General features: G+C 43.7%; 1 protein-coding gene across 1 annotated transcript in view; it reads right to left on the bottom strand.

Moving 5' to 3' along the window:
- Positions 1-17,972, bottom strand: part of nrip2 (nuclear receptor interacting protein 2) — a 74,137-nt gene that overhangs the window by 52,884 nt on the left and 3,281 nt on the right. The gene's annotated exons all lie outside the window — the stretch shown is intronic.

Here is a 17,972-nt window from a genome sequence, read left to right as displayed (position 1 = left end):
CTCCGCTTCTGGTGTTCTAAAGCCATTTTTTTTACCCAAGTTCTCTGTCCTCCAACTGCTTGGTTGAAATCGTATTTACATAAATTCATGACCACTTCCCCTAGCTGGCGTGAGGCGTATTAAACGAGATGTCTGCAGCTGGAAGCGTCAAACTTTGAGTCTGATTCCATGTGAAAAGCAGAAATGACAGCTGCTGCTTTGTAAAACAGGTTTTTCTGCAGGACAGCAAACCTCCGTCCGTAATTAAAAATGACTAATTCTCAGGAGAGTGGAGATCAACCTGTGCACACCTTGTCATTGCTTTGTTGGACATGCTGCATGTTCCATCTACTCATTTTAGATTTTTGGTACTGTTGTAGCAGTGGACTTGTAACATAGATAGTTGTTTTCTGGAGATTCAGGACTGCTGCAGTTTATGAAACCAGGTCGTAAGGTTTGCACATTTTCTTTACAGCAACAGTGTGGAAACATGTAGAGTTTAAGTATTTTCCTGTCTGGGCGTCTTAATGTGAACTGTAGTCTAAGTGTAATTGTAAAGTTTCAGGTTTGATTCCTCTTTCCTTCACTTTAAACCCCCAAGGTGTGTGGATTTGTGAATGCATTAACATTGAACGAATGAAATTCAGTCCATTTACAATAATGACTTCTGTCCCTTTCCTGTTGTACAAATGTTGGATTCAAACATCCATCCATGCATCCGTGTTTTTAGCCACTGGAACATTAGTAAAGATTTTAAAAAGTGTTCGTCTAAGCATGGACCATGAAAATGTTCTCTGTTGAGGTTCCAGTACTGCCTTAGATTTCTTGAAATTTTGTTTCCCTGTTTGTGAAAGGATTGATCGTTAAATCTCTGGTTTTAGGTTTAAATATTATTTCAGAGTTGCTGGTTGGATCCAGGTCATCTGAGGCCGGCAGGGTCTGGGAGGACAGACAGGAGGCAGCATTTAGTTTCCATGCTCCTCAGCTCTGGAACCAACTCTGTAAAAAAAATCGTATGCGGAAACTGTTGGCTCCTTTTAAACCAGAACCAAAACATTAAAATTTACAGAAACCTCCCTAAAAATGTCAAATTATTTCATTAGGTAAATTTGATCTATTAAAAGTCTTTAATATTTATTGTTTTGTTCTATTGGATTTTTCCATCAGTATCTTGTTTTAAATGTAACTTTATTTACCTCTGTTTTATTGTTCTTTGGGGAAAATAAAAATGAATTTTAACTTAAAGCACGTATGAGCCCTGAGCACAAGAGAGCCAACAGGTTTTTGCTACATTACCTTTTAAAATAAAGTTCTAACATATATCAGGTGAATTAAAAACTTTATGTTGATCTGAAACTAAATGCAGGAAAGACGTGAATTCCAAGTTAAATCTTTTGAAGGCTGAAATAAATACTTTTTAATTAGAAAAAGACAATATTTCTATGTCCTCCCAAATATGGTTCTTAAAAATAATAATTCAGAGCAGATGTGACCTGATATAGGCCCTTACCGGGCAAATATTAACGTCCTCTGTTCTCGTTTCATCTCCTCTGTTGTTTTTGTTTTTGTTTTAGCGGCTATTTTTTCAGCCTCCTGTCTTCCTGCCCAGCACCGGGGGGAGCAGCTGAGTGGAGTGTCACCGCCCATCCACAGCTCCAGATGACAGGGAGTGAGACAGGTCCAAGCCTCCTAATTGTCCTGGAGCTACTAATAAAGCCTGTATCTGAAACGATTTCGCACAGCATGTTGGAGGTGAGCAGTCTTTTCCTCCGGAGAGCATCTTCATGCTCAAGGCAAACAAATACCTGAATGGGAAATGTTTGGGAATATACCCGCAGCACATTGGCTCTTCACACGGCTTCATAACGTCTAGAAAAGGCAGCAGATTAAGCATTTCGCACATTTCTGCTTTGGTAGCTTTATTTGAAATTACCACAGTTATGTATGCACTGGTTAGGAAATGTTCACCAATTCTGCTTTATATCTATACAATAACAAAAAAGCGTCTTCTATTTGATTCTGAATGACACCTTCTCCATTGAGTTTTAGATAATGCTAGTTTTGCATCTATCCAAGGCCAGACCTGTAGCTTTAGATCAGGCTCAGCTGTAACCTGCAGACAGGTCCTCTCAAACGCTCTCAGAGACGCATCCTTTTCAGGTTCACTCGTCTGTTCAGATTGCATTTGAAGAAACAGACAGCTAGAACTGTCGGGTTAAAACCATGGATCCAGCAGAGACACTTCTAGAAATACAGCATCATCACTGATTTCTAATGCTTTTCCTTTGTTTTTGTTTTGTTTTTTCCCCTGATGCTCCCTGTTCATGTTCCCTTTTTTTCCCTTAACACGCTGTTGTGTGCCAGTTCAGACGTGACAGAAAGCGGTAACGGACTACGTTACCCATGATGCAATGTGGTCAAAATGGCCACCAACTCATGTGGTCAAAATGGCCACCAACTCCCATCACGCAACACGGCAAAATGGCCGCCGATCAAGGAAACGGCATCAATTCGGGACGTAACGGACTGCGTTACCCATGATGCAATGTGGTCAAAATGGCCACCAACTCCCATCACGCAACACGGCAAAATGGCCGCCGATCAAGATAAGGTTGCTATAGTGATGGCTATAAAAGCCGATCACACACGATGAGCTTCCTTCTTCCCTGGCCTTAGCCAACCCGAGAAGACACGCACAGCTGATTCCCACGCCACGTGTTCGATTGCTCGCTGGACCGAGATTTTTCGACGCAACAGTTATTCCCTGCTTTTATAACAGGAGGTCGGACTTAAATAAGTACTTTTAAATTCCCTCTGATCAAAGACTGAGAGACGCCGCATCTTCCCACTGATCGAAGAGGACCCCGCTTTGTCTGGCCAACAAAGCGACCGAACCCGGAGGAAGAAACGAAGCAGCTTCTTCCCCGTCCCGCTGCAGCCTGTGGACCAACTGCGCTCGTCGAAGCGCGTCCAGAAAGCCACACTCGGAGCGTTCCGGACCAGCTCCGAGGCACCTCAAAGTAACGGACTCTCCCCTTTCATTTCTGTCTCACCAACAGGGTGTTTAGAAGTGCCTGGGCAGGCGTAGAACTTTGTAGGTGTTGGTTAATGCTTTTATTCCACGACGAAGTTGGAATTATTTTGCTGAACATTTTCTTTGTATGTGCATGTATTTTACAATTGATTTTGCTGTGTTGATTTGTGATCCATCAAGAACCCCGCCGTGGGTTACCGATTTATCTCTTTTCATCTTCTTCCCTGCTTCCCCCCTCTCTCTCTTTTCGCTCCTTATCAGTTTAATTTCTTTGTCCGAGCTCAAGTCGCGGGCTTTGCTTTAAACTCCTAGTTAGCCCCCCCCCTCTCGAAACGAGGCATTGTCCCATCAGCGTAAGCGTGGGTTACGTTATTAGGACCTCCCCTCATACGTCATCGTAGCAGCCATCTTGGGAGGGTCACGTGTATCTGGACTGTAGGTAGCTTAGCTGAACTAGCTTTGTGTAAGACATCAAAGCGTCCAGTGAGATTCCGAAGCTGTTCTGTCTGTCAATGCTGATACGTGAAATGCCGATGTTTCGAGGGCGGTGTTGTAAACAACTTTGAGTTAAGTTAAATCTGCTACCGCTCATTTTAATCCATTGTTTATTTTGTTTTGTTCTTTATTTCCACATATATATTTTGCATGTTTTAGTTTAGTAATGAGTAAGAATTCCAAAGTTGTTTGAATCAGAGAATTACTGTAACAGGGAATTGCTTTTGGTTCAATAAAACCAACCACTGCGGAATAGACATTGTTTTGTGTTCAGTCAATTCACAGTTGCCTGGGTATTCAGAAATCAGAGCTAACCTCCTTTGGAGTTAACATCTGACATTAATACAGAGACAATATCATTGGATGGTGATAAGGAATAAGGATTTAAACTCTAATTGCAGTTACATTGGGGTTCTCACAGCCTGCTGGATAAACCCTGGTCGGTTAACAGTCCGACCTGATCATTTATTCCAGCATAAATGAGTTCATAACAGAAAGTTAACTAATGCATTAGTGGTATAAATACTTATAAGCTTATAGCTAACATCACCACCATTTGAACTATATTTGTTATAGCGAAATTTTGAGTTGAATGATTTATTATTTAAATTATAATACCAAATTATAATTAATAATAATAATAAGCATATTCAACCAGCTTATGGCATAGCATAAATTGGCGTCCCTGGGTGGGCTGGAGTCTACTTATTGGCGTTCCTTTAGACTAAATCGAATAACCAGCAACTTATGAATTGAATGAACACAATCCATATTCCAGCATTTTGACTGCTCACCTTGCCAAAAGGACTATTCAGTCATAATTGATTAAGGAGGTATCATTACTAAATATATACGTGTTTGTGGTGGTTTGAGGTTGTTAACCTGAGGTTTGAATATTGATTTCTGGACTGGAAGTCAGCTAGATTGAAATACACAGCAGCCAGCGTCTGCTACTTGTCAATCGGAGTCTGTGTCGTGTTCTGCTTTGAAAAGAGAGACCCTGCCTCCATCTGGTGGCCAGGATAGGTAGTTGCAGTCACGGTTTTTAAAGACGGCTTAGATCGCTCAGTGTCCCGGAGGGACAGTTTTTGAAAGTCAGTTTCTTTAAACTTACCTTACGGTTCCGCCCTTTTGTCTTCTTTAATTTTATTTTATTCATATATTTTTTTTTTTTTTTCCTCCTTTATCCCCTTCTGCTCACCATAAGTGGTCAAAATTGAGCTGTGATTTTGAAACTAAGGTTGCAATTTAGCGGTTTTTAACTGTCATTCTTTGCCACCTCTGAAGCTCCAAAACACTGCTATTTTCCACACATGTGTAGAGCACCTGTTCTGAAATAACTTACATCACAAACAAAGCCACAGCTTTATCACTTAATTACTGGCCGAAAGGTTAGTGGTCCATGTCACTCAAAGTTAATTTTCTCAAAGTTAAACAAGCATATTAACCGTTCCTAAAACTAAGGAGTTGTAAGTCGCAGGGTTGATTTTCCCCTGTGCAGCCTAATTAAACGCACGTATTTGAACCCACTTACTGCAGTTAAGTGCCAGTCATAGTGCGTGTTTGCTGTTAACAGTTAAAGTGAAGCCACTTAACAGTTGTTGTTAGCAGTTGTTGTTTAGCGCTGAGCTAAACTTAAGTGTATGCGTTGTTACCTAGTGCTAAGCTAGAATACAGCGTTGTTATTTGTTGTCTGTTGTTTAGCGCTGAGCTAAACTACAGGTTGTTACCTGTTGTGTTGTTATCCATAGCTGACAAAGAATGGATAGTAGCGGTTCTTCAGCTGAAGGAGCTGAAGGTCCAAACCATTCCATTGGAATGGAGGCCCAGGATGTCATTAGCTCACTGCTTAAAATGACACCGGACGAACAAACCCGTCTGAATCAGTTTAGCATAGAAGACTGTGAGAGGAGAATTCAGGAATTGGTGGAGGAGGTCCAGAGAAAACCTAAACATAGATTGGTAGCAGATGTTTTGGGTGAATTAACTGCGTTATACCACCGAAGGTTAACGCTAGAGACCGATCTGCGTAACAGAGAGGTTGAGATACGGATCGCAGCTGAGGAAAGAGTTAGGGAGCTAGAACAGAGAAGTGTTCAGGGCAGCTGTCATCCCACAGAGGAGCGAGAGGAGGATCGCATTAGCTTGCAGACAGAAGGATCTGAGTGTGAGAACTCCAAAGGAAAACATGGAGATCACACCTGGAGGACATTGGATGAACTGGGCCCCCAGACACCTTCTGAGCGAAGGGTAAGCGAAGGTCAGGACAGATATAGCAGTGTGATACGGAAAGAAATGCCTAAACAACTTAGGGTGGCAATCAGGACTGATCCACATGATGTAAATCATGGGAAAACACCTGCTTCCCACCTGACCCCTGACACGGTCCGCTGTGATCTTTTCCCCCCACCAGGGCGACGAGAGCACCGTTCCTGGAACACAGGTGAACCCCACTCCTCTGAACTGCGTCCACAGACAAGAGTTCATGACAGGGGGGGTCCCCCTGCGTCCCACGAACGGCCGCCGATGCCAGGTAGGTGGTCAGAACTGGAGCCTCCCTCCTATCGTGGTTACCGCAGGCAGGAGTCGTCAGGAGAGGACTCAGATGGACCAGCTCCGATCCCTGAACAGGGACTGCGGATGCGTCAACTTGAGTCCCTGGCCCGAGACATAGAGCGTTTTGATCCTAGCAATACAGAATCCACCATTGATGACTATCTCAGAGAGGTAGAGCGCTGTCTGCTAGACTTATATAGCCCCTCAGCTCGAGAAAAGTTGAAGCTTATCTGGAAAACCACGTCCAGAAGTGTCCATGTTTTCATAGAAAGCCTCCCCCCAGCTACACGTGACCGTTACTCAGCTCTTTGTCAGGCTTTAAGAGAAGAATATTCTGTGTTTACAGACCCAGCTTCTGCAACTCTTGGAGCTTTTGCAATTCAGCAAAAGAGAACTGAAGCACCAAAAGCGTACTACCGTCGCTTGCGGGCTGCTTACTTTCAGGGACGAAATGCTCCCGGCTTGGAGGAAGACCACACTTTCAAATCTTTGTTCCTCCATAATCTTCATGAAAGCGTGCGTTATGAGGTTACCATGCATTGTAGAACCAAGAAACTTACCATGCAGGAAATCAGGAAATACGCGCAGGTTGCATGGGAAACACGTGTCCGGCCCAACAAAGGAGCCGATAGTGATAAAAAGGTTCTGCAGATTCAAGCCGAACCAGAAGAGAGTTTAGGTCTGGAGGGACATGAGATGCCTCCCTTCAAAACCTAAAACTAGATTTGGCCCTATGAAGCAACATGGTTTTGAGCCGCCGCAGAAGAAAGCTTCCCAGGATAGGAGAGGTCAGCATGGCAGCATGGAAGGTGAGAGGTTTCAAAAATGGCACAGGCCGGATCCAGCCCGAGACGGTAAGCAAACTGACTGGCCAGAAAGGTCGAAAAGCACACATGACAACAAAGGCTGGAACCTGCGCATGGAGGAGTCAATGAGAAAGGAGATAGAGGAGACTTTTCGCAGGTTGCTAGCCGAAACAGTGCGTCAGAACGCGCCGCAGCCGTCCCAGCCATCATCCAATCCTGTCGACCCTCCAGGTAAGCCAGGCCCAAAACCCCAGCCAGCATGACTAGGCGTGGAACAGGCTTCCCCTTCTAACAGAGTTTATCTGATTAAAGGGGGGGACCAACCGAAAAATCACCAACAACCTTCTAAGATCCCATCAGCAGGTGATCAGAAAGCCCCTTTTCTAAGGTTCCTAGGTGAGCTAAACCATCATGAAAATGCACACCGCTTATACTGCTCGACAGTTATCGGAGGATGTGTAACTGCAAATGCTCTTTTAGACACGGGTTCCGAGATCAGTCTAATGTGCTCAGATTTGTTTGATGAGGTGACCAGAGCTATGGTGTCTCTTGGGAAACCGTTCCAGGTGGAGACCTGTGACGTGGGCATCACCAGCTACACTCAGGATCAGTCATGCATCACCAAACGGGCGTGGTTAAACATCACTTTCCGTGACATGACCCTGGTGCACCCCATCTACATATGTACTTTGGACACAGAACCTTTTCTTGTGGGTCAGGACCTGTTGAACAGGTTAGCCCCACTCATTGACTGCTATCATGGTCATCTTTGGGCCCAAGTGGGGACTCCCAAGCCCCTCACTTCTGGAAGTGGACTGTCCGTCCCTATCAACCAGGTGACATGCTCTGAGGAGCCCAAAGAACTTTTAGCACCATTTCTGCCTTCCACAGAGCCGATTTCCAAATCCTCTGACACACCCCTGCTTGAGCTGAACAACCGCTCAGCTTACCTTTTAGTGGAGAATCCAACTCGCATGCCGATCCAAGTGGTGGCGAAGAAACCTCTTGGGGTGCTCATCGAAAGCTCTTTCCACGACTTTGAGTTGAGCATTCCCGTCATCGGAGACCTGCCCTTATTCTTGACCGGCAGACAGGACTCTCCAGACACCGTGTTTACCTTTCCTTCCAGCATGATCCAAATCAGGCGACATGAAGCTCGGCCTGCTGGATCCATTTGTGGTGCAACGCTTGAAGCTGAAGGAAATCTGTTGGTGTATGCGATAGCAACCAACCCAACAGAACCAGCACCAAATCAACCAGAGAATTGGGACTCACCCACTGAGCCCTGCCCTGGCTTCGAAACAGAAATCATGCAACAGCTGGAAAAAGCTGATGCACTGACCACTGAAACAGAGGAAACAGCACTTAAGGAGCTGTTTTATGAGTTTCAGCCCATTCAGCCCAAAGATTCAAACGAACTTGGGATCCCACTGACACACATCCATGACTCACCAGTAGGAGAACACAGAAGCTGCAAAGCTAATCTGAAAACTCTCCAACAGGTGGCGTCCCGGCCCTTAACGGCCCAGGACACCCAGGAGTATGTACAAGGCTGCTTAACCTGCAGCCAGTTACAACCCACACGGCCACTAGACCGAGCCCTGCTTCAGCAAAGGGGGGTTATATTTCCGTGGTCACATTTGCAGACTGACTGGATCGGTCCAGTCCCCGAATCGTTAAGAGATAACAAATATCTTTTGACAATAACAGGCAGTTTCACAGAATGGTTCGAATGTTTGCCGGCACCGAATGACACCGCTGTCACCACAGCAGCCCTGCTGCTAAATCACGTTTTCAGCAGGTGGGGCCTTCCCCTGTCCGTCGACTCGGACAGAGGAACGTCAAACATTATGACCGTGCTTTTCAACATGTTGGGCGTGGAAGTTAAATTCCACATCACCTACCGCCCCACAGTCATCCGGACAGGTGGAGCGAATGAACTGCACCGTGGTCAGCATGTCAAAGGAACATGCCAGCAGCCATGACGGGGACCGGGATACAAAGCTTCCCCTGGTCCTAATGCTAGTCCACTCTACCTCACCATGCTCCACAGGGGTGACACTTTTCCAGATGATGACAGGAAGGCAAAGGACACTTCCCCTGAATCTCATCTACCAACCCAAAGACGTCAGTGTGACAACCATCTACACTGCACTCCAGTGCGTCACTGACTTAAAAGACTGTCTCCAAACGACTTTCGCGTGGCCTCGAAAGAACCTAGAAGCCCGCATGCAAAGTCCAGAGTACAAATGGGTTCAAGCGAACCAAACTAAACCGTCCACTAAACTCTCCTCACAGGGAACGGAGCCTAACTCCGCCCCCGCCGAAGAGAACAATGCATAACATTAAATAGGACAAGTGCATGTTCAATCAGGACACTTTAAACATGCACTAATAAAGCAAGTGTCCATACATAACTTCACGTCTATAATTTCACACTCAGCCATAACACCATGCATTGCTTTGGAAACGCTCACAGAAGTGGTAAAGAATGACATGATGTATACTCAGGTTGTTAGAGATTTAATGCAGGACCTCACTCGAGAGGTTAGTTCATCCATAAATAGCCTTGCTGAAGGACGGATTCCTCCGTACCTGGTACCAGTAGATTTGGTTGAAAAGGTTCTCAAATCTGCCTCTAGTGAAACACTGCAACCACCACAAATACACCTGGCGTACAGCCTAGGTAGTGCAATTCCAATATTTGTAAATCCTGACAACTTGGAGATAGGATTTATGCTAAACCTTCCCATCATTGAAAGGGCTAATGTGTATAGGCTTAAATCAGTATTGAATGTCGGTTTTTGGCAAGGTGAGACCCACGTACACCTACAAACTCCCTCAATATTGGCCTATCATGATGCTGACCCCAAACTTTATTTAGTCCCTAATTTGGATTTGTGTACCAAAACCAAAGACATCCACTGGGTATGCCCAAGCAACCCATTTATCAGAGATTGAAATAATAGATGTCTTTAAGGGATACAATTTCAGCATTGATGTCGGCATTGAAAGACAGCTTTTACTCGCAGGCACGCAGCTGATTAAATTCAGTCTCACTCCATCAGAGTTGAGCTCGGTCCCTCTGCTTCGCTTCCCCAGAGCTACAGAGTCGACCGACACTCACATTATGACCATTATTGTGGTTCTCCTTGTATTTGGATGGGCCATCACTACTGCGATGGCGTATGCAGCATACAAGCAGATCAAACAGTTGCAAACCAGGGTTGACGCCCTCACCTTTGTCGCTCCCAGGTTCGTAGCACCAGCTCCTTGAAGGCCATAAGCTGATTAGACTACGAACCGCTGTCTCTTTCCTTTCCCCTTTTCCCTCTCTCCTTTTTTTGGTTCAAAGTTCAAACCTGATGACCAATGAATGTATTGACGATGGTGATTGTGAAGTTTGCATTTCTTTTTTTTTTATTACTTTATTGTTGCCTTATTAGCCAATAGAAATGACTAGCTATAGCTTAGTCCTGCCCAGGCTAGGTCACTGACCCAGGCACAATGAATGCTTCGTTTTTCCTCCTCTTGGATGATGAACTGAACTGCATGAATCCCAATGGACTACTAGAAAGACTATTAGGTTGTTCCACTCATGCACAACGGATTTTCGTCACGCCAGAATGGACTTGGTTGTAGCTTTAAAGACTGTGACCAGCATCCCACTCTTCAAAGCTAAAGGGGGGTATGTTGTGCCAGTTCAGACGTGACAGAAAGCGGTAACGGACTACGTTACCCATGATGCAATGTGGTCAAAATGGCCACCAACTCATGTGGTCAAAATGGCCACCAACTCCCATCACGCAACACGGCAAAATGGCCGCCGATCAAGGAAACGGCATCAATTCGGGACGTAACGGACTGCGTTACCCATGATGCAATGTGGTCAAAATGGCCACCAACTCCCATCACGCAACACGGCAAAATGGCCGCCGATCAAGATAAGGTTGCTATAGTGATGGCTATAAAAGCCGATCACACACGATGAGCTTCCTTCTTCCCTGGCCTTAGCCAACCCGAGAAGACACGCACAGCTGATTCCCACGCCACGTGTTCGATTGCTCGCTGGACCGAGATTTTTCGACGCAACAGTTATTCCCTGCTTTATAACAGGAGGTCGACTTAAATAAGTACTTTTAAATTCCCTCTGATCAAAAGACTGAGAGACGCCGCATCTCCCACTGATCGAAGAGGACCCCGCTTTGTCTGGCCAACAAAGCGACCGAACCCGGAGGAAGAAACGAAGCAGCTTCTTCCCCGTCCCGCTGCAGCCTGTGGACAACTGCGCTCGTCGAAGCGCGTCCAGAAAGCCACACTCGGAGCGTTCCGGACCAGCTCCGAGGCACCTCAAAGTAACGGACTCTCCCCTTTCATTTCTGTCTCACCAACAGGGTGTTTAGAAGTGCCTGGGCAGGCGTAGAACTTTGTAGGTGTTGGTTAATGCTTTTATTCCACGACGAAGTTGGAATTATTTTGCTGAACATTTTCTTTGTATGTGCATGTATTTTACAATTGATTTTGCTGTGTTGATTTGTGATCCATCAAGAACCCCGCCGTGGGTTACCGATTTATCTCTTTTCATCTTCTTCCCTGCTTCCCCCCTCTCTCTCTTTTCGCTCCTTATCAGTTTAATTTCTTTGTCCGAGCTCAAGTCGCGGGCTTTGCTTTAAACTCCTAGTTAGCCCCCCCCTCTCGAAACGAGGCATTGTCCCATCAGCGTAAGCGTGGTTACGTTATTAGGACCTCCCCTCATACGTCATCGTAGCAGCCATCTTGGGAGGGTCACGTGTATCTGGACTGTAGGTAGCTTAGCTGAACTAGCTTTGTGTAAGACATCAAAGCGTCCAGTGAGATTCCCGAAGCTGTTCTGTCTGTCAATGCTGATACGTGAAATGCCGATGTTTCGAGGGCGGTGTTAAACAACTTTGAGTTAAGTTAAGATCTGCTAACCGCTCATTTTAATCCATTGTTTATTTTTGTTTTGTTCTTTATTTCCACATATATATTTTGCATGTTTTAGTTTAGTAATGAGTAAGAATTCCAAAGTTGTTTGAATCAGAGAATTACTGTAACAGGGAATTGCTTTTGGTTCAATAAAACCAACCACTGCGGAATAGACATTGTTTTGTGTTCAGTCCAATTCACAGTTGCCTGGGTATTCAGAAATCAGAGCTAACCTCCTTTGGAGTTAACATCTGACATTAATACAGAGACAATATCATTGGATGGTGATAAGGAATAAGGATTTAAACTCTAATTGCAGTTACATTGGGGTTCTCACAGCCTGCTGGATAAACCTGGTCGGTTAACAGTCCGACCTGATCATTTATTCCAGCATAAATGAGTTCATAACAGAAAGTTAACTAATGCATTAGTGGTATAAATACTTATAAGCTTATAGCTAACATCACCACCATTTGAACTATATTTGTTATAGCGAAATTTTGAGTTGAATGATTTATTATTTAAATTATAATACCAAATTATAATTAATAATAATAATAAGCATATTCAACCAGCTTATGGCATAGCAACGCTGACAATGGGCTACTTCAGATGTGTGTATTGGTTTTTTAATAGATTAAACATACTGGGGTTCTAAAATATTTATTGTGATTAATTCGTAGTACAGCAGGAAAAGGTTGTATCTGCAGGATCTATTTTCAGCTCATTTCTTTGCATCTGATTATTCGGGGCGTGTCGAATCCTTTACTCTGTGATTTTATTTGGGTTTGTTTATAAGCTGTGTTTGAAATGTTCCCCCTTTAACTCACTATTATGTACTCGGTATTGTTCAAAGCACGAGTTGCTGTGAAACAGTCTAAAACTTTATTTGCGATGAAGATAACCCGAATAAATAAAAATATCCATTTGTAAACGATGGCTTCAAAAAGAGTGCGTCAAAAAACTCCTCAACAAAGATGTGAGACTGATAAAATCAGAAATACTACACAGTTATTGTCGCTACGTCTTCTGGAAGGTGAACTGTATTCAGAGCGTTGCTAAAGATTCAATTAGTTTATAGTGCAAGTAGAAAATAACTTATTTTCTAAATGCCTGCTGCTCTGAATTATGCATTAAAATGTAAATCTGCATCAGATTCTTTGCTCTTTGCTGTAGCCTGATTTTCATTGCGGCCCATTTCTGCTTGCTGGCCTATCTTATGCACCGTGTAACTCGGCTCTTACATAAGGCTGAGTTTGTTTTGCTGCTCTTTAGCCTGAGGTCCTCTCACTCTCTGCAGCATCGCTACAGCCATGTTCCCTGCAAAGTCGGGGCAGCAGCATGCTCGAAAAGGACAAAATCCAATTCTATAACGCAAGAGCAGCCGAGAGGAATAAAAGGCTGGAGGTGGAATCAGGAAGAAGGCGCTGTGCAGCTGGCCTTGTTTATACAACGCACTGCAAGGTTTCAAGTGAATAAAACGCATCGTGGAGGATTTCGGAGCATGAGAGATTTTCTGTTGGCTTGAGAAATCTGTTCGGAGAACCTCCACCACCTGAGCCCAGCATGACCCTGATTCTTGCATGACCTTTCTGTTTTATACTGTTCAAATGAGATGCATAAAAGCTGCTCCAGCATGAAATACCAAAGGGAGAAGCAATGCTGTTCAGGTCCTTAAACAGGCAGGATTACACATACAGTCAGAGTAGAAAAGGGCTCATTTAACTAAGATTTTAGATATAAGATCATGTTAATGATCGACTGTTCTTTACCAGTTTATATTTATATATATATATATATATATATATATATATATATATATATATATATATATATATATATATATATATATAAACTCCGGACACATGTCCTAGCATTAAACTCTGGAGCACTTGGTTATCCAGAAGAGCTTATCATCAACTCAATTACTGCAAGACGCTGATGTCAAGTGGCTGAAAAACGAGCCCAAATCATCGGTCCTCTTATTGCCGTGGTTGATAGCTGCTATGAGGTGTGTGTGTGTATCCTCTGTCCAAAGGTCGTCGTTGCAGAGGTTTTGGAGTTCAGATTCAATAAATAAGTGAATAGAAAAAAGAGGCTTTCTTCTTTAACCTTTCCAAATTCATAGTAGGTACACCTGGTCTGGCGTTCTGTTAACTGTGACATCATCCAGGGAAGACAGATCACCCGTTACTACCATCTAATGTAGAACAGATTACTGGATCAATGTGTGCCTATGTGCTTTTTTGTCTGTCTTGTTGTGTCTCTGCTCTGTTTTCTCTAACTCCCAGTCGGTCGAGGCAGATGACCGTTCATACTGAGCCTGGTTCTGGTTCTGCTGGAGGTTTTTCCTTCCCGTTAATTGGGAGTTTTTCTTCCCACTGTCGCTTCATGCTTGCTCAGTATGAGGGATTGCTGCAAAGCCATGGACAATGCAGACGACTCTCCCTGTGGCTCTACGGTTCCCCAGGAGTGAATGCTGCTTGTCGGGACTTTGATGCAATCACCTGGTTTCCTTATATAGGAATTTTTTGACCAATCTGTATAATCTGACCCAATCTGTAGAATATGATTGAATTTGACTTTGTAAAGTGCCTTGAGATGACATGTTTCATGAATTGGCGCTATATAAATAAAATTGAATTGAATATAAGCCTTAGTTGTAAAGAAGTTTAACATTTCACACGCTAAGTGATAGAGAGTTTCTGGGTGTTTTATTTATTTCTTGGAGCATTGGGTTCAACTTACTGGGACATCCACTGCTGAGGAGACTGGAGGCTGTTTTAACATTTTTCCATGTGTGGAAAAATGTTTCTTTTTGCAGAATGATGGAATTAGAGTGTTTTTTAAATGACTTTATAACCCATCCAAGATTGATGGGCAGAAATAATTGCTTCTCAAAGGTCATTACTGTTTGCTCCACTTGTGAGGCACACTCGTTGCCTCCGGAGCAGCAAACTGCCAGAACTCCTTCCTTTTTATATAGGTGGCCACACTATTGGGCACCTATACTACTTTTACTTTTCACTTTTTCCAATTATTGTCTTAATTATAAATCCGCTGCTTCCTTCCATGACTGAGAGGTTTCATGACTCAATGTCTAAATGCTACGGTTTTAGGGTCTCACCACTGTCCTAAAGGCTTCCTGCCTTTAGAAATTGCTATTTTGAAGAGGCTATAAACAAAAAGAAATGGGGGATCAAGACTCATCTGTAGGCGATAGCAGCTCTGCACAGATGATATCTTTAGACTATGAAAACTGTGCCTGCAGCCCGCCTCAGAATCACAGTCTCAATCAGCTTCATGAACTGAGAGGTCACGTATTCAAAGGTTTGACCTCTCTGTGGCCACATCTGTTTATCAGATTGGGTTTATTATAAGAGCTGAACTGTAATTTGTTAATTATGGAAGAAACTGGTGTTATAATATGAAAGTTTTAACAGATCTTTAATTTAATGGCGCTTAGACTAAATTGTATTGCAGTTTTTTTTTTAGCTTTTACTGTGTGTGAATGTGTCGTCATGCCTACAGGAGCCTGCAGCCATACTAGGCAGCACTTTAATGGGCTAATATGAGCATAAAGAGACACTAAACAAATAAGAAGATTGTCTTGGTTTCATAAAAACAAAATGAGCTCACAGATTTGTGTTTTTTTTTTTTTATGCCCGTTTGTGTTCTTGTCTCATGTGCAGAGCAAAGTAAACAGCTTTTATCTGTAGCCGGAGGTTCCATAAAAACGAGGAAAACATTTTTGAAGCTCTGTTGTTCCTTTTTGTTTGTGAGCTCTGAGGCACCTGCGTATCATTTGGCTTGAAATGGATCTGCTGTGCTTCTTTCTGCAGCACCACCTGGCCCGTGTAGTCGGATCGCACGTGGAGCCAGCCGCTGAAAGACGAACAGGACTGATTGTCCTCATTTACAGGTGAGTGCAGACAGTTCATCAGACTGCGCGTGAGGACGTTTTAAGTGTTTAGCATCGTTTTTTTGGATGCAGCTCACTTGAGAAAATATCTAAATCCAGTTTATTCACACTTTATTCTGACACAGTTACCCGTCGGTTGATTTAGCACCTCATTTTCAGGGTGAATCTAACATGCAGCTAGATTTATTATGCATCTGTGTTTTTCAGTCGCTTGGAAGTTTCATATCAAACACATTTTAATATCAGACGAAGTTATTAAGGGGTTGAAAAGCTACCCTAACCGCCCTGTCTGTAAAAGTAATTTCCCCCTCCTAAGCCTAATACCTGGTTGGCAGCAACAGCTACCTTCAAGTGTTTTATGATAGTCTGTCAAAATGGAAAAAACCGACCGCGTCTTTTTTGCAGAATTGGTTTAATTCAGTCACAATGGAGAGTTTTCACACATGAACAGCCTATTTGAGATCAAACTACAGCATCTCAATTAGCTTCAGCTCCAGACTTTGACCAGGCCGCTCCATTCAAACGTGAACTTGGTGTGTTTAAAATTTCTGTTCCGTTGCACAACCCAACGTAATTCATGGCTCTAATACTTACTGCCAGCTAACCATGTTTTCCTGACCAGACGTAACTTATCTACTTTTGCTCTCGTCAGTCCAAAGGAATATTTTCCGCAAAGTATTTGGGATCACCAAGATGTTTTTATTTATTAGCTTGTGCCGATATGAAACTTTATTGGCTTAATGCCGAATCCCTAACTACGATGAGAAATAAATGCATCCAACGGTGAGTACATCTTTATGAAATGGTTTATAGGTGCCAAACCAATCACTGAAGATTAGGGGAAAAGTGTTTGCCCCCCTCCTGATTCCTTTAAGTGTTTCAGAACATCAAACAAATGTAAGTATTGGTCAAACAAAACACAAAATACAGTTTTTAAATGAAACTTTTTATTGTTGAGGGGGGAAATATCTAAACCTACAGTACATGGCCCTGTGTGACAAAGTGATTTTCCTTCCCTGGTAAAACAAAACTGTGCTTCATCACACCTGAGTTCACCTTCTCTAGCCACTCTCACCAAGAAATGTAGGAAAAAAAATTAGAAAGACAGTAAATTAGATCTATCAGTCTGGAAAGGGTTACAAAGCCATTTCTAAAGCTTTGGGACTTCAGTGAAGCGCAGTGAGAGCCATTATCTACAAATGCAGAAATCATGGAACAGTGGTGAACCTTCCCAGGAATGGCTGGTCGGCCAAAATAACCCCAAGAGTGCAACAACGACTGATCCAAGAGGTCACAAAAGACAAAAGTTTAACTTTCCAGTTGTATCCTGGTACATCTGGCGTAAAAACAACACCACATTTAAGAAAAAGACCATACAAACAGTAAAAGATGGTGCTGGTGGTGTGATGGTCTGGGGCTGTTTTGCTGCTGCTTGACCTGGAAGACGAAACATCCCAAAGGAAAAGTTCTGGCCGTCTGTTCAGGACCTCAAACTGAAACCATCTTTGATTGCCCACAACACCAGCAAGTCCACAGAATGAAGACTTTGGAATGGCCTAGTCAAAGTCCTTTTACCAGATCAATGGATTTATCCAGGCTTTCTCTCATTTTACACTGAAAGCTGTTAAGTTTTGCCTCTGAAGTGCCCATCCATCCACTTCCTGCGGTAGAAGGAAGCGGCTGTCTGCCTTTCAGACTCAGAGGGGGGCAGCGGGGGGCAGCGGGGTGCTTTTGCAGCGGTGCCCAATGAACGCAGCTTGAGCACGGCCAAAACCTGACGCTCTCTCGGCTGACAGCAGCCCTCAGCGCGAAATCAAACCGATAAAAATCTCTCAAGCTATTAAGGTGTTCTCCTCGCTCCAGACATGGCAAGGCAACAGATCTCTTAACGCTGTGAATTTTAATAATAATAATTTTAACTCAGAGATCGGAGGGAGGAGCGGTCTGCTTTCAGCACCGGTGGACCTTCTTTAGGAAGCTCGGACCCCGGGAAACCACTGAACCTTCCTCCGCTGAGAGGCCCGAAGTTTGCTGGATAATCGGCTCGTTTCCGCCTCTCCGCTTCTGTCTCCCTCTTAAACACACAGTTTCAAACCGGGCGAAGATAGACCGAGCGGGAAGGAGCCCAGCTGGGCGGGCCAAAACCAGTAAGGGTCGGTGGAACTGCACTTTAGCTTTAGGGGGAAATCACTTTTTCACACAGGGCGTTTTTCTCCCTAAATAATAAAATTCT

Source organism: Fundulus heteroclitus, chromosome 17 (assembly GCF_011125445.2).
Source record: "Fundulus heteroclitus isolate FHET01 chromosome 17, MU-UCD_Fhet_4.1, whole genome shotgun sequence".
Taxonomy (NCBI): Eukaryota; Metazoa; Chordata; class Actinopteri; order Cyprinodontiformes; family Fundulidae; genus Fundulus; species Fundulus heteroclitus.
Note: the sequence above shows the minus strand (reverse complement) of the source record. Positions and strands in the feature narration are given on the sequence as shown.